This window comes from Euprymna scolopes, chromosome 31 (genome assembly GCF_053919585.1).
Source record: "Euprymna scolopes isolate OS-2025 chromosome 31, ASM5391958v1, whole genome shotgun sequence".
NCBI classification, from domain to species: Eukaryota; Metazoa; Mollusca; class Cephalopoda; order Sepiida; family Sepiolidae; genus Euprymna; species Euprymna scolopes.
Window position 1 is genome coordinate 1,081,146 of NC_136512.1, and position 16,333 is coordinate 1,097,478.

Genomic DNA, 16,333 nt, shown 5'->3' on the forward strand with positions numbered 1-16,333 from the left:
TATTATTTACAACTTTTCTCTAAATGAATCGGATAGACATTCCTTTGAATTTTACTATGCTCAATAACGCTTGTTTATATCATTCGGGATGTTTTTTTTTTTTTGTTTTTTTTTTTAATGTTTTTTGTCTTATGATTTCTAAATGTTTCCAATTCATTTTAACGTGAATTATCCTTTTCAATTAAAGTAAAAAATAAACTGTTTTATTTTCATGAGGAACTCTTTATTTGGTATATTCATGCCATTCAGTGAAACACTGAAACACAAAGTCTCTGTTGAGTCTCTACGGTTGCAGGTGAACATTGTCTGAAGAAAGCGGGGCAGATGATTAGTTGGCCAAAACGTGGGGAAACAACACCTATGGAAGGCAGTAATTATTGGGGATACAGTTGCGGGAATTCCTATCACGTCGCGGTTAGTCGCCTGGAGAAGGCCAGAGGATAAGTGGTCTGAAACGTAGTGACACAAAGACAACAACAACTATGACGATGAGGATAAAAGTCCGCAAAAATAATGAATCCACAAATTATGAAACTTTACTTCAAAGGATTAAAAAAAAAAAGAAAAACGTTATATATATATATATATATATATATATATATATATATATATATATATATATATGTATATATATATATATATATATATATATATATATATATATATATATATATATATATATAGAGAGAGAGAGAGAGAGAGAGAGAGAGAGAGCTTAATGTGTAAGCGGAAAAGAGAAAGTTCAATTCCACAAGAGGAGACTTATCCGGATAATGCCAAGCTCAACAATAATTACTGGAGCTTATACAATAGGACAACAAGAGTATGAAATGAAGACAGAAAACTATATATTCATAGGTATAGAATGGATCATTTATTTAGTAATGGAATACAAGCAAAATTTGGGGGATAGAAAGGACTCTATGCTTCCCCATGCTACCTAGCACCTTCTCTACTCTTCTGATGAGAAGCATTAGGCTTCAAAATGCCTTGGCATAAAAAGTCCCTTCTATCCCCCAAATTTTGCCCGTATTCCATTATTCAATGAATGATCCATTCTATATCTACCAATATCTAGTTTTGTGTCTTCATTTCATACTCTTGTTTTCCCATTATATATATATATATATATATATATATATATATATATATATATATATATATATATATATATATATAGTAAGAAGTGCTCTACCTATGTATTGAGCACTGTTGAAGTAAATATTAAAGTTTACGCATAAAATTATACTTTCGTATATTAATTTTTGTGATTAAAGAAAGTATATATATATATATATATATATATATATATATATACGCACACACACATATAATATATATACACACACGCACACGTGCGTGTGTGTGACTGTGTGCATGTATTTTTGTGTAAGAGAAAGAGAGAGGGAGAAATAATATATATATATATATACATATTATTAAAAAATAGAGGAGCACTTTGAAAATACATCAGATCTACACGCGGAAAAATAATTAAAAATATCTTTCCTGATAATAAGTGTGTTGATAAGAAAATGATGCCATAGAATTTGACAGAAACGAAAATTGTCACCTTAAAGGGGATGAGGGAAGCAAAAACACCACAAAAATAAAAGTGAAAAAATGATGCAGCATGTCCAGTTTATCAAAATATCATTGTAGAAACTAAAAACCACAACACTTGACAACGTCGTGGCATACTCCTAATGAGACAACGGATGGTGCCCTGGGGGCTATCCTTACAGCAGGGAAAATCTGAGTAAAACATAAGTCAAAAAAGATGAGAACGGAAAATACAGGGTGGAATGATAAACTTGTCACCCTAAAGAAAACAACACTATAGCTTTATTTTAAAACTTTTGAAAAAAATCAATACTTTATGTAGTAGAGTTGATATATATATATATATATATGAATTGTTCGACAAGTAAAACAAAACCCAAGGATCTCTGTTGGGGAGATTGTTGATGAACAGAGCACCTCTGGAGTGAATGTATCTCGACATACAGTTGGTAGAGTTTTGAAGAGAGCTGGTTTAAAAGCATGTCGTCCGAGAAAGACTCCCTTATTGAAGTCTATGCACCTGAAAACAAGGCTAGCCTTTGCAAAACGTCATATTGATAAAGATGTTGCATTCTGGAAACGTGTTCTATGGACTGACGAAACGAAAATAGAGTTATTTGGCCATAATAAAGTGTCTTATATTTACAGAAAATCTGGCGAAGCTTTCCTGCCTAAGAACACCATACCCACAGTGAAACACGGTGGAGGCAGTTTGATGTTTTGGGGATCCTTTGCTGCCTCTGGACCAGGGTGACTTGTTAAGGTCACAGGAAGCATAAAAAAAGGAAGATTATGTTAAATATTGGATGAAAACCTGAAAGACTCTGCTAAAGAGCTCTCACTTGGTCGTCGTTGGTGGTTCATGCAAGATAATGACCCAAAGCATTCGGCTAAACTGACTAAGAAATGGCTTGAGGACAATCATATTAATGTTTTGGAGTGGCCATCACAAAGCCCAGACATTAATCCAATTGAAAATTTATGGAGAATATTAAAATTGAGGGTAATGCAAAGGAAGCCTAAGAATCTTATTCAATTGGAGGATTATTGTCAGGAAGAGTGGGCTAAAATTACTACTGAAGAGTGCAACAACTTGGTTGTAAACTATGAAAAGCGACTGAGGAAGGTAATCAAGGCCAAAGGCTATACAATTGATTATTAAATAAATCGTGCCAATAATTTTGAACAAGGGTTTTTTGCAATTATGTTTGTTGTTCCTTTGTTGTTTATTTTTTCTAAAATCCGATTGCTGCATCGGAAAGGCCAGTTAAAAATACATAATATACTTTGTTATTTTCTTTAATTTAATCCCTTTTTTAGAATTTATTAGACAAAATTTAACTTTTATTTTACCGTGCCAATAAATATGATCATCACTGTATGTATGTATGCATTATATATATGCACATATATAATGTATATATAATTCATATATATATACATAAATATAAAATGTATATATATAATGTATGTATATATATAATGTATATATATATATATATATATATATATATATATATATATTATGTAGTAATATATTATTCATACTTTTGTCAGTGCTTAATACAATAGTATAGCTGGTATAGTTATGGCAAGCAAGATACAAGATACAAAAACGTTTACATGTAGCATATTTTGCTATAAAGTATATTATATCGATGCTATATATAATAGATAGACACAATACTATAGAGATAGAAAACAAATATACAGAGATTAAGATAGGAATATGGACGGAAATAGATAGATAGATAGATAGATAGATAGATGGATAAATTAAGTGGACAATGAATCATAAATAGAACGATAACCGTGCACAGACAGACAGTCATGACAGAAAGAATAGGAACAGACAGAGGGTGAGAGATGTACACAGACAGACTCAGACAAACAATAAACACAACATGTGGTGGTGAGTTAGTTGAGATCCATTATTTTGGGGCTGGCTACAGTCAAAGCATACTGCCATTTCTTGTTCTCGCTACAAAGAAGAGAAATATTTTTGAACCGAGGCAACATTTTTCGTCTTCAGTTAGTTCCATTGCCGAATTTTGCCGTTTTTTGTGGGGAACGGGTTTAAAAAAAAAAAAAAAAATTTTTTTTTAATTATTATTTTCTCCACGTTAAAAAACGACCCTGGTGTCTAACTCTGCCCCGTGGGGAGGCATAGTAAATAGGTACATTAGATAACAACAACCCCATGTTGAACTATGACCTCGGGGGAAGGGCCAAGGAAAGAGATTGCACTAATCGTGCAGTTTACATAAATAATGAAAACTAAGACGCTACCGTGTGTAACGTATCTCTCATTCTATACCCAGCAGACAAATAGCGGAAGAATGAGATCCAATTACTACTACTACTACTACTACTACTACTACTACTATAAGAGGGAGAGAGATAGTAAGACAGGATAAATAAATAAATAAGTAAAACAACAACAACAACAACAATAACAACAACAATAATAATAATAATAATAATAATAATAAATGTAAAATAAATACTCCATCCTCCCTTTATCCGTCCAAAAAATTGTAGTGCTGGCATCGACTGGCACCACGCCAAATAGTCGGGAATGGTCAAGGAGGATGGAAAGACCTAGAAGAAAAAGCACTAACCAGCCTTCCACTGGATGTGTGCAAAGAGGACTGAGACCTTGGATAGGCTTATTGCTACCCAAATTCAAGTGGAAACCAATGGTCGTTGTCAGCGAGCAATCAATGGTATCCGGCTGTTGCAATAACACAAAATCATTTGCATTGTTCATCGAAAGAAGCAAATAGTAATGGAAATCTGGGGGCACCTCGACGTGAGAACTTCTAGTGAGTACAAATAATAATCTCTGTATATAAAATAATAAATGTATGTATCTCTGTGTGTAAATATTTAACCGATAAACTTTTAAACTGCTGGCTACATAACAGTGAATTAATAGGAAGCAGTAATCATACCCCAAGGATGGTTTATAATGACAAAAATCTTTGCTTAGATGGATGAATAAAGCACACAGATATATGTCGCAAAATGTTCATTTCAATTTACCAACATATTTCTATTACTTATTACTATTGCGCATGTGCAAATTCATTCATACCCTGAAGTGGTTTAATTTTACATATTTTTTTTTATCTGTTGATAGTCCAAACGATAGGGAACGTGGCTGGAGTGCTAAATGTTTGGTTTCTATTCCAGCTGATGGCACACAAGTCAACTTTTGAAATTGATTCTATATATTTTTTTTAATTTTTAAAATCATGACTGTTCATTTAAAAAAAAATTTTTGGAAATCATTACTGTATATTAGGTAAAATGCAATATTCAATAGAGATTTGGCTTCGTAAGAATAAATATGAAATCTGCGTTAATTAAAATATATGTAAACATATTTTACGACCGGGCAAGGCCGGACGCCCCCGCTAGTTGTAGTAGTAGTAGTAGTAGCAGCAGCAGCAGCAGCAGTAGTAGTAGTAGTAGTAGTAGTAGTAGTAGTAGCAACAATAACATATACGAGGTATATAAAACCATAAATAGTGTACATATATAAAAAACAATAAGAATAATAACAATAGATCATGTGGGGAAGAGAGGAATTATGCACACAATGTCATCCTGAACACGCTGACAAATGGTACAAACACAATCCGACAGCAGTTCTTGAAAATGAAAATTCACAAAATCCTATGGGATATGGATATAGAAACGTATAAACCCACCCAAGCAAGAAGACCGGTTGTCATAATAGTTTCTATTTACAATGCCTCCACACGGGACAGAGTTAGACACTAGAGTCGTTTTTTTTTTTTTTTTTAAATGGACAAAAGGAACAAAAATAAAAATTGTCTCAATCGTGAAGGATTTCTCCTCCATTGACAGAGAACAAGAAATTGAAGAGTAACACCTGAAGAACAGATCAGATTGTAGATTTTGCCGTTGCAGCAGATCACAGAGTGAATATCAAGGAGACAAAGAAGCGAATGAAATATATGGAACAGGCCAGGATGCTGAAAGGGATACGGGAGATGAAGAAAGTCAAGATAACACCAATAATAGTAGGAGCGCAAGGAACAATACAGAAAAACTTTGAAAAAAGAATGGGAGAGATCGAAATCAAAAGGATAGCTGAGAAGATAAATCGAATGACAATAATTAAAACAAAAATATTTAAAAAAAAAAAACCTTGAATGCAGAGATTAACACACATGAACTACAGACACAAACTAAACATACAGAAATGGCTACAGATGTAAAAACACAAAGGAACATCACATGGAATCATAAAAACTGAAACTGTATAATTGTAAGATGCCCCCCACTGTGCCCTTGCCTTGCGCCCCTCTTTTGTTATTTGTGTGTGTACGTCACCAGAAACTGACATCATGCCAAATAAGTGAGGAGGGTGAAGAAGGATGAAAAGACTGAGGAGAGAAAGCACTAGCTAGACCTCCACTGGATGAATGCAAAGAGGATTGGGACACTTTGGGGAGGCTTATTGTTACCCAAATTCTAGTGAAGATCAATAGTCGCTGCCATCGAGAAATCAATGGTAAGCGGCTATTGCGACAACGCAAATTCATCTGCAAAGGTTATCGATAAAGGTGGAAAGTATTGGACATCTGAGGGGACTTGTTGTCTCTCAGACTCCTGATAACACTACAAGTTGTTCTCAAAGAGAAATCTTTGAAGATGGCTTGTGCGACTACTCCTAGTGAGTAAAATAATAATAACAATAATAATAACAATAACAATAATAATAATAATTTGACATACTCTATGTGAAAAGGAAAGACGGCGGGAAAGGACTGATCTGTATAGAGACTGTGTGAAGGACACACAAAAAAAAAAGAACTAGAAAAATACATAATGCAAAACACTGGTAGGATAATTATGGCAGCGAGAGACACTGAAAAAAAAACCAACAACAAAACAGAAAACAGAGAGACAAATGACAAAACGAGAAAAGAGAAGTGGGAAGAGAAACAACTCCACGGAAGATTCATAAGAATGACAAAAGATGAGAATAACGAAAACACTTGGACATGGATGCGAAAAGGACATATAAACCGAGAAACTGAATCTCTAATAGCTGCAGCACAAGATAACTCGATAAGAACCAACCATATCAAAGCAAAAATCGATAAAACACCAGAAAACAGCAAATGCAGACTCTGTGGACAAAGATGTGAAACGATAAACCATATAGTACTTCCAGTATAAACCAATGGTCACTGCCAGCGAGAAATCAATGGTAAGGGGCTGTTGCGATGACGCAAATTCATTTGCAAATGCTATCGAAGGAGGTGGAGAGAGCTGGACGTCGGGGAAGACTTGTTGTTACTTAGCTTCCAGAGAACACCACAGGTTTCCAATCAGATCGTTTCTTTACTTGTGTGAAAGCTCCATGTGAGCCAATAATAATAATAATAATAATAATAATAATAATAATAATAATAATAATAATAATAATAATAATAAATTAATAATATACGTACATTATGCTTTTATCTATCTCGTATGTTTATTATTATTATTATTATTATTATTATTATTATTATTATTATTATTATTATTTATTTATTTATTTATTCATTCTCGAGGAGTAGTCACCCAAACCATCATCAAAGATTTCTCTTTGAAAACAACCTGTGGTGTTCTCTGGTGTCTGAGTATCAACAAGTCTCCCTGTATTTTCAGTATTCTAAACCTCTTTTAATAACCTTTGCAGATGAATTTGCATTATAACAACAGTCGGTTACCATTGATTTCTCGTTGATGGTGACCATTAATCTTCACTGGAATTTGGGTGTCAATAAGATTCCCCAAGGTCACAGTCTTCTTTGCATTCATCCAGCGGAGGTCTGGCTAGTGCTTTCTTTCCTCAGTTTTTCCATTTTCATTGACCCCTCATCGAGTATTTGGTGTAGTGTCAATTTATGGTCACACACACACACACACACACACACACACACACACACACACACACACACACACACACACACACACTTATTACTAAGAGAAAATATATGTTTTAAAAATAGGCTGAAACAATTGTATGAATAAAATGTTTTTCTAACAAATTCGAAACATTTAACAAATTATCATATTGCATTTTGAACTCTACTCTATTCAGTCGTATCAAGGCAACACATCCTTCAGTGCTCAATGTCATCTGGAATACATGAGGGCCGTAAATAAGTTTTCAAACTTTTTTGTACAGGCATTTAAAATTGTAGACTCTTGAAAGTTCAATATGTTATTGCTATACATCTTATGAAATGATTGATCAATTTCTATGATTTCAGGTTCAAATGAACAGCTGCAGCAGGAATTGGAATACACCATAGAAAAACGATATGCAATAAAATTCTGTTTTAAACTTGAAAAAGCTGTCACAGAAACGTATGGAATGCGTCAGACTGCTTTTGGACAATTTTGCATGAATCGAGTATCATTTTTTCAGTAGCATAAGAGATTCAAGGAAGGCAGAAGGTCTGTGAAGGATGATGAGAGGTGTGGGAGGAGTAAGGAAGTCAGAACACCAGAGTTGATTGGCCAAATAAAGGATTTCATGAATAAGAACCGTCGTCGATAAGTGCACAATTTGATGTCGGTGTGGGAACTATGCACACAATTATTTGCAAGAAACTGAAGACGTGGAAAATTTGCACAAAATTTGCCCACAGGATTCTCCATCCTTGTCACAGACTATTTGACCAAGATGGACATCAAGACAGGCCTTACTCTCTCTATAGTCCAGATCTTGCTCCCTGTGATTTTTGGTTATTCCCTAAGCTCAAGGAAAACCTTAGAGGCTGTCGTTATGAGACAATCGAGGAGATGAAAGAGGATGTGACGAGGGTCATCGACACGCTCACACAAGAGGTCTTCCATGGGGCTTTACAGAAGTTATTGGAACGGTACAACAAGTGCATTGCATCCGGAGGAGATTACTTCGAAGGGGACTAGAATTCTAAGTGTGTACTATAAAAGTGCCCATACGAAGAAGGTCTGGAAACTTATTGAAGGCAACTTGTAACTTTATAACAACACATACAAGCACGTCCAATAAACGTTAAACTGAGGATGTAGTTTCTGTGTAGCTCACTTGATATATAATTTCAGTGCATCTCTATTATACTACTACGAAGCGCTACTATATGAATATTATAAAGATTTTACGATATACACACAGTTAAATAATGAATTAGCCCAGCGGAGATCGCAAACCTTAATTAGTCAATCTAGAAGTCGAGTTCAGCTAGGGATTTTTATCCTTGGCCCGCAATATCAACAGAGATTAGACCATTCCTGTAATGATCTGTCCCTGTTGATTTTGCGGTGAGGGTTTAGTTCCGTGCAGTTCTAGGGGGTCCACCCTCACAATCCTTGCTTTTTCTTTTTGAGAAGGGGTTAGTTTATTGCTAATCGGCGAGGCAGGCAACCTTACGGGAGAATGCCGACGGGGACTGCCCAGGCACTTTTTACAGGTCAGAGTGTCTTTCCTCGGGGACGCTGACTTCTCAATCCCATCTTCCGTCCCGGGTGCCTAAGTTCTTGAGAGAGAACTACAAACCTTCAAATACTCAACGTGGAATGGCCACATTTGATGAACCGTGATACGGCGAAACATCTGTGAATGGCTTGCTTTATAAATATATGCTAGTGAAGTAGGCAGTGTTTATGATCAAACGTCGATGAACATATAACAATTATTGGTTTTCCTTACGTTAGATTTACTTGGCCTTTGGATAAAGTTCAAAGTGTGGTATCTGTTCTGACACGTAGTTTACTATTGTGAACAAAACAATGAGAAACATTTATTTGGACGTTTGACTAAGTGTAGTATATGTTCTGATATTACAATTTTTTTCTGTCGTCGATAAGGAAAAAATGAAGCCCTAATAGACTGAGGCAATTTTTATTTTTTTATTTTTGTCTTAATCTAGATTGTCCCACTTTTGGGGATCGCTAGATTTACGGTGGATGCTCTTAAAACGCACTCTTCTGGGTGGAGGCGGGGGGGGGAAGTAAATAAGGATATTTCAACGTATTTATTTATTTATTTTGGTGTTTAACGTCTCCCATTTCTTTGCTCCTCGGACGAGGGCAAAGTCAGACACAAGGTTGCACGCACGCGTGTGTTTGATGTGGAGAGAGAACCAGTACTTGTAATGTTGATCGCTCTGTCCCCCAAAAGGGAACTGCGAATTAGGAAGAGAAATAGATAAAAAGGATTATGTAAGAACAGGTACTAAACCACGTCGTAATTTAACTTTTGCATGAGATGTTATACGGTTTATTTTTTTTAATTGTTAACATCGACAAATTATTGCGTAGAGATTGCGTATAGGAAAATAAGAAGTGGTTCTGGATTAAGGCAATTTTCACTTTTGTCTTAATCTAGAAAGCCCCTATTTCGGGAAAGCTAGATTTACCCCTAATTAAAAACCGACCCCGTGCCGAACACTGCCCTTTTGGACAGGCAAGTAAATTATGATCATGATCAACATTTCAGTGTTTTTTGTTGTTGTGGTTTATTTTTACGTTAACGTCTCCCATTTCGCTTGCTCCTCTCACAACAAAGGCAAAGTTAGACACAAGGTCGCGCACGCGCGTGAGAGTGCGTGTGTGTTTCAATGTACAAACAGAATCCAACCTTCTAAAACTTACTCGCCGCCCTCACTCTCAAAAGGGCATTGCGAACTGAGAAATAATATATATATATATATATATATATATATATATATATATATATATATATATATATATATATATATATATATATATATGTATATATACTTGGAATAAAATTCTATAAAGTAAAAAATTACATTTTTTTCCTTATTCCATAGAGTTTCAATGAATATGGCTCATATGTATACACACACACACACACACACACACACACACACACACACACACAAATAATATATATATATATATATATATATATATATATATATATATATATATATACCATTCATTGAATGAAATGGAATGAGAGAGAAAGAGAGAGAGAGAGAGAGAGAGAGAGAAAGAGAGAGAGAGAGAGAGAGAGAGAGAGAGAGAGAGAGAGAGAGAGAGAGAGCGATGCTTCTGAATTTTTTAGATGAGGATTGATTACACGTATTATTTGGATTCTTCGGACTACGCTGACACTGAAAATAGTAGTCCGATGAATGCAAATAATATATATATATATATATATATATATATATATATATATATATATATATATATATATATATAACGAAAGAACAGGTACTACAACATCTTTATTTTACTGTCAGCTTTTGCAAAAGATTTTATTTTTTTGTTTTAACATCGATAAATTATTTCGGGGGGGGGGGGTGTAACAACGTAACGACCAAAAAAATGGAGGAAAAAAGCGAAAAGGAAAGAAAAAATATTTTTGAAATAAAAAAAAAAAAAAATGAAATGGAGGATTTCGATTTTATAAATGAATTTAACAAAATAGATTTTGTTGCACGCGATTAACTATACGGCCGTGCAATATAAGAAGCGAGCGCTTACCTGTTGAAGGCGAAATAGATCCCTCCTATGTATTACGTATGTGTATATGTGTATTTGTGTAAGTATATATATATATATATACGTATGTATATATATATATATATATCTATATATAGATATATATATTTATATATAGATAGATATTTTGCCTTTTTTTTTTTTTTTTTTTTTTTGCTTTGCTTTTCTTGGAGGCTTAGTGCAAGCAATTAAATCCCCAGGTAAATAAGAAAACGTCCGCACACATGTGCGAGAGATTTGTTTTTCTACTTCTCCCAGAGTCGAGGAGGAGGAGGAGGAGGAGGAGGTGGAAAACAGAATAAGAAAGACAGAAAGAGAGAAAGAGAGTGAGGAAGGGGGGGGGGTAGCGAAATACGGATGCTACTACTACTAATACAGAACTACTACTACAACTGCAATTAAATTCGTAGAATTGGTAGTTGCTGCAGTAATAGTGGTAATTTGTATCAATCCAGTAATTTCATAAAAAGAAAAAAAAAAAACAAAAAAAACTAAAGGCGGCGACAAAAAAAGGCTGAAAAATGGAAGTTATCAATGTCACTAATAAAGTAAATGTATATATATATATATATATATATATATATATATATATATATATATATACATACCTATAAATATATATATATATATATATAAGTAGAGATGTTTACATGTGCTTTTGTTTATATATATATATATATATATATATATATATATATATATATATATATATATATATATATATGTATATATATATATATATAAACAAAAGCACATGTAAATATCTCTACTTATTCCCCCCCTCTCTGTCTGCCTGTCTGTCTGTCTGTCTGAGAGAAAAAAATTACATGGTCGCGACACTGAGCGTGCTAATGTTACGGACAGATGGTCGATCAAGACCACAAGTCTTCGTCAAGCGACTTAATAAAATTTGCATTCCACTGAAGAAGCCCGGTTTATATATATATATATATATATATATATATATATATATATATATATATATATATATATATATATATATATATATATATATATACGAACAAACAGTTAATAAAACATGTTAAAAAACACTTTGAAATGAGTTAAAAACATTTAATATGAAAAGGAAACACTAGATAAGCGAAGCGAAGCGGATAGTCCTTAATCCGCGGAGTTTCAAAGAAATACTTTCCTTCTCATCAGAGGGTAGGAATTAGCAAAATGCGGGATCGGATTTTGCATGCAAAAGTATTTGATGAAACAGATATTTATATATATATATATATATATATATATATATATATGTATGTATGTGTGTGTGTGTGTGCATATATATATGCATGTATATATACATACATGAATATGCAGATATATATGTACACACACACACACACACGCACACACACACACACACACTCACATATATGTATATATAAGAATAATGAGATAAATTGGATCACAGATTATTGAATCTTGTGGTACAAAGTCTTACTAAATACTTTTAGGGAAGAATAGTTTCATATAAGACAATCCCAACCAAATAAAATTGCTCAATATACTAGATAGAACAAATAAATATATATAGTTTTTCATATTTAAATTTCATTCAGAAAAATATAATTTTTATAAACAAGATGGTTTTTATTATTTGAACAACGAATACAATTCAAAGTGATTTCCTTAATCCATGGATTTTCGATGTAGGCTCATTTCCTTAGAGAAACATATTAAATAATAAATTTTTTGTTTCGGAAAAATTATATTTGAATAAAATTCTCTCTCTCTCTCTCTCTCTCTCTCTCTCTCTCTCTCTCTCTCTATATATATATATATATATATATATATATATATATATATATATATATATATATATGTATATATATAAAATAATAATAATGTTAATGTCCTTCATCAAATTCAGTCTGTGTTTGTTTATAATATCACAACTCATATTTGGACTTTACGATGAATGCCCTGGAAAAGTCACTTCTGATTAATGTTTGACGATTTTAAATGACACCTTTTCTTTTATCGTAAATTGAACTCATTAATAAGAAAAAAATTAAAATATAATGGTGAATACACCCGGGCTTGAATCGAATTCTCAGCAATAACCTATATCTCCAAATTATAGTAGATCTGTTTTTTTTTTTTTTTTATTAATTTTTTTTTTTAAGCATAAACGATTTGCTGAACTTTTATTATAACTCTTGGCCGGTGTAACGTAAACTATCCCCCTGTAAAAATTATTCTTTTATCTCTAAGAAAGAAAGATTTTTTTAAATCGTTTTTTTTTTTTTTCGATTTTCGATACTTATCGGGTGAATTTCTATATAAAACATATCTAAGAACACTGCCAGACATATAAATTAACTTTGTGTGAAGTTTGCAAAAGATAGGCCCAACCGTTTCGGAACCTATGAGAAAGTAACTCTCACACACACGCACACACACGCACACACACACACACACACACACACACACACACACACACACACACACACACACACACATAACAGTAGAGATACAGATAAAATAACGTTTAACACGTTATATATACTAGCAGGCCGCCGGGCATTGCCCAATCGTAAAATACGCTTAAATATGATATTTTTTTTATTAATGCACATTTCGTATTTATTATTATATTATATTGAACCCGATATATAATAATGATTTAAAAAGTTTTAAAAAAAAATGACTCGTTCGCCATTACCGAGAATCGAAACCAAAACGTTTAGCTTACGATTTACTTTTACCTTTGACGTTAATGCCTGAGCTATGAAGACATATTTTCTGCAAGGCTAAAAATTAAAACATGAACTAATAGCTATTACTTTTCACATGCATATTCGTAATGCCGTCATTCGACCTTCACCTAGCAAATTCCATTTTTTTTGTTTTAGTTTTCACACTTGTTCTCCGATTTTCCCCGGCTAAAACCCAAATATAAAATTTCGCATTGGGTGCGAATACCTTATATATTAAGTTACATATCTGTAGACTAAAAAACTGACAGAGGAGTTTGGTAGGTAAATTTTTTTAAAACGAATACATATACACATACATAAATATATACATAGAAAGCGGTTTGTGTTTACTATAACCTTTTTACGCCAATATTACACAAGTATAAACCCTGTAGAATATCTGCATGAATATAATTACACGTAATAGTTAACGAAAGATGACCATCCCATAAGAAACCGAAAGAACTAATAGAAATTAATTAAAAATGAATGTTTAAAAGAATATGCAAATTAGCTAGATCTTTTGTAGATGAATGCAATTCCACGACCCATATATAAGAAAGTTGTATTTATTTTTTTTTAAATAAATAGAAAAAAAGGGTTTTAAATATGAATATCAATACAAAAAAAACCCACAAATTTATAGGAGTGGTACATATATATATATATATATATATATATATATATATATATATATAGCTATCATTTAAAAGCAAAAAAAAAATATGTATAACGAGGGGCGGAATTTTGCTGCTTGTCGGGTTAATCGAGGGCAGTACTTGTAAAACAGGTAGATAGATTCAACATTGCAGGATAGAACAGAGTTTGGAACTTAGCCGATAGTGCAGAACCTATTTGATTTGATATCCTTTTTGGACGCTGTCTAAGAGGGAAAGATTAATGGTAGATTCATCACCCAAATGTGGTAACAATATCTCATGCATGGGCGAGTGGTGACTTTAGATTATGAATAGTTTTCTAGCACGGTAGAGGGAGCCCACCATTTTTGCAGCAGTTTTGAGAATGTCCTCCATGTATTTGTTCCAATCCATATTTCCCATGAATGATAACAGCCGATGAATCTGAACGAAGAGCTCTGAGGCAGCATAATATTCAACCATGGAATCCAGAACATAAACAAAACATAAACAAAAAAGAAAAAGGTTTACGGTGTCACAAACCCTAAGTCCGAGGATTGTTTCCAGTTGGATTAAGATAACAAAAATTTATCTTTTAAAGTTAAAATTAGTGACTATCTAAAAACAAAACAAACAAAAAAAACGACCGACATCTTCGATTGACGAAATCAGTTAAGTAAAAGCGATGAAATACTTTCTGAAATAACTGTCAACAATGCTTCATGCACGAGCGAATGGTGATTCGCAGAGATATAGGGTTCTTTTGGTGTGAATAATTTTCTAGCACGGTAGAGGGAGCCCACCTTCTTTGCAGCAGCCTTGAGTTGGAACGAAGAGCTTTCAGGTAGTGTATAACCAATCATGGCACTCAGCGTTTAATAAAAGTAAAGGTTTGCTGAATTATACATAGTAAGTGAAAGTATAATTCATTTTTTATTCCCAGAGGCGTAATAATTCGAAGTAATTGGTCAGGTTTTTCTTAGTTTGTCGGAAATTTACCCGTTTTCAGATGAATTCAACGAGAAACGAATAGCCTGCATAAAAAAGAGGATAAAATAAAAAGGGGGAGTAAAGGCATAACTTGACTTACACCTGACCACCTCTTGGATGTGTTCAAATCCAACATAAACAAATTCCCTCTTAAGTAAGACACTCTATCAAATCTCCAATACTAATGATTACTACAATACTATCTCATTGATTACTGTACACGCAATAACCCTTATCCGTGAGTGGCCTCCGGGCCTTGATAAGTTGTGACCTCCATGTAAAAAAAAAAAAAAGCCGAAAGAGGTCTTGTTTTAAAATGAAGAAAAGATTTTATTTACAAATAGGTTGCAAATTATTTCCTTTGCAGGCATTCAAAAAAAAAAAAAAAAACAAAAAAAAAAAAACAAATAAACTCGTTCATAAATTGTAAATGTCGCCACAACGAACACCTATCCTTAATATGAAAATTAAGAACGAGTACTTCCAAAATCACGCACACAATAAATTCAATAAATTCTATGAAAGTACTAACAAGTTTGAATATAAATTGCACAGTTTGCTTTTTTTAAAAAAAAACTGTCGATTTAAAGACTTTGAAATTACTCCAAATTTTTTTCTCTAAAAAAAAATCGCGCGTTCCGTCACCGCATATATAAAAGTTGTAAGGAAATGTTCGCCTCGTCACGACCGGTGTTTTCCTCTTGCCGGGTTCTTCCAGAAGAAAATAAACTCAAGAATCTTTGTCCACGCGGGCAATGAAGCATACACCCACTGTCCTGGTCGGCATGATTCGAAAGGGAAAATTTTCGCGCTGGATTCCGTGACTTCATTCCAAAAGAGCTAGCCTTGCTTTTTATTAAAAATTAATGGTAGTTTCGT

The 16,333-nt window shown here is 33.3% G+C and overlaps 1 protein-coding gene across 4 annotated transcripts in view; it reads right to left on the bottom strand.

Moving 5' to 3' along the window:
* Positions 1-11,380, bottom strand: part of LOC145255583 (organic cation transporter protein-like) — a 416,644-nt gene extending 405,264 nt beyond the window's left edge. For all 4 annotated transcript variants that reach the window (XM_080114055.1, XM_080114052.1, XM_080114056.1 and 1 more), the window contains exon 1: positions 11,098-11,380. The gene's annotated coding sequence lies outside the window, so the exon portion shown is untranslated. The remainder of the gene's footprint in view (positions 1-11,097) is intronic.
* Between the last annotated feature and the right edge of the window lie 4,953 nt (positions 11,381-16,333).